At 39.9% G+C, this 2,368-nt stretch overlaps 1 pseudogene; it reads left to right on the top strand.

The window, feature by feature from the left end:
* Nucleotides 1-226: 226 nt before the first annotated feature.
* LOC116923931 lies at nucleotides 227-865 on the top strand (annotated as a pseudogene).
* The last annotated feature ends 1,503 nt before the right edge of the window (nucleotides 866-2,368 follow it).

The following is a 2,368-nucleotide window of genomic DNA, read 5'->3' as shown; positions in this document are numbered from 1 at the left end:
GTCTCTTCTGACCAAGAAGACGAGTTCGTGCTTGAACTTGAAGCTGATCCGTCTGAACTGTTCTGACACGGTCGTTCTAGCATTTGGTGGGTACTATTCGCGGTAAGGTTATCCCGACATCAAACAGTCCAAACTGCATGGTCCTCAACTGAAAAGTTTATTTGTCCGGCACCAAGGATTGGTTTCTGCATCCCATAGTAAAAGACTTCTGTAACCCTTCAACATCATGGCCGAAGCGAGACCATCAAGTAGGAATGCTGACATACAAACCGAACACAACGAAGAGTTCCCACCTTGTTTTTAGACAAGAACCAGAAAGCAAGCCAGCACACGGAAAAAAAGGTTTACGCTACTCGTCAAGCGTATTGAGAATCATATGAACGAAGGAAATAGCAGAACCTAGCTGAAATTCCTAAGGAAGGAGCTGGATAACCAACTCGAGGAATGCACTAGAGCTCAGAGTATGTACTTTTCTTCGAAAGATTTGACCGAGACGCCATCCGAAGACTGGATTATTCAACTTGAAAACATTGCTGCAACAATGTATGGACGCATCGACGAATACATCAGAACCATAAACCGGCCACCATCAGCAACATCCAGTAATTCAGGGTGGGATACTAGAACTATTCACAGTCAGCACTCAAATTTAAATCTTCTAGATGTTCAACGTCAAATCAACGAGGAATCAGCCTCAGCGTTCATTAGCCAAATCAGTACATCAGTTTCCAGTGCGACACAAACCGTTGAGCTACGACAACGTTTAGACTTGGAAAAATTGGCAAGGCAGGAGCATGAAAAAAAATTCCAGCAGCTCCAAACTGACATCGTAGCAAAACACAGTGCTGCCACTTTGGTGGGATAGTCCCACTTTCTGGGATTTTCGATTTCCAAAAATGAAAATGTGGGATGGGATGCGATTGGGATTTTTGAAAAAAAAAATGTGGGATTTCTAACTAGAAGATAAACTATTTGGGGGTTTGGCCAAATAGCCAGTTAGTGATTTATACATTTAGTGAGTTCAAGGCTTCAAGCAGGGATAAATAAAAATATTATTGGCTATTGGGCAACCCTCAAATGATGGGCAACCCTCAAATGATTTCGAGATCCGACATCCGAGCCCAGTGCTTCAGTGAGCAGACGACGGTTTTTTTTTGTTTTTTTACACCAAGTTTAAAATTTAAAAAAGTAAACACAAGCACTAGTACACAAAAAAAATTCAGCGTACTTAACAATATTGAAACGGACAAAAAAACTAGTCTAGATGATGATACCATAGTTAGTATAATGAGAATAAAGTCTTGGTTAAAACCTCATTGTAAGAGTGCTGATGACGTCAACATTACAGACGAATTAGTTCAGGACGTTATGAAAGTAAAAGCCAATTCCACCATTCCAAATTCTAAGTCATTGCAAGTTTTGTGCAATAGACCTTTTACATGATGCGAAATTTCCCTCCCATGTCCTATCTTTCAGTTTCAACCAGACACAAGTTTAACGCCTGATAAACAAAATACTATTTAACCCTGAGTCAGAGACTTATATTTTGATATTTTTGAACTAAAATTTTTTGAATATAGGTGAGATATTTAAAAAAAACGGTGGGAAACGTGGGATTTTATACAGAAAAAAGGTGGGATTTCATTAGGATTTTAAATCTGAAAATGTAAGAAAATTGGGATTTTTTACATGGTACCAGGGGATTCCGGGTTTTTTGGCGTGGCAGCACTGGCAAAACATCAAAGAGTAAACGAAGAAAAAATTTCGGCCGTAATGTTAAGTGAAGAAATAAAAACATTGAGGTTATCGATTAACCAGTATCAGTTGGCTCATGACCAAGAAATGAAACAACGTATAGATCTTGAGAAATCGTTACGAGCTGATCTAGACAAACAACGACATGAACTAGAAGTGGTAAAGCTTGCCTGTCGGACGGACAAGCATCAGTATGAGCGTGAGAAAGAAAGCGAATTCGAAAAGATAAGATTGAATTTCGATGAGCGACTGGCTCGTCATACGTTTGTGCACAACGGGCAATCAATCAAACATCCAGAAAGGACTCAGGATCATCTTGGTGAAAGGCCAAAACAACATCAGCAATTTACGGCAAACGGTTCTGAACCAAAGGTACTACACCCTCCTTCAGATAAAAAAGATGACGCACCACGAGACGAGTGTTTGGGCGAAACAGAAGTAGAAAAGACGATCGACTCTACTAAATGGTCGTTCAGCCACAATGAAGACAATAAAATGCAGATATCAAGTCATGGTGGAAAGTTGCATTCCATTTTTCGATTACCCAAAATGGACCTCAAGCCGTTCGACGGAGATCACAAAAATTGGCAAGACATCATTGCTATTTTTCGTG

The sequence above is a fragment of the Daphnia magna genome, linkage group LG5 (assembly GCF_020631705.1).
Source record: "Daphnia magna isolate NIES linkage group LG5, ASM2063170v1.1, whole genome shotgun sequence".
NCBI lineage: Eukaryota > Metazoa > Arthropoda > Branchiopoda > Diplostraca > Daphniidae > Daphnia > Daphnia magna.
Note: the sequence above shows the minus strand (reverse complement) of the source record. Positions and strands in the feature narration are given on the sequence as shown.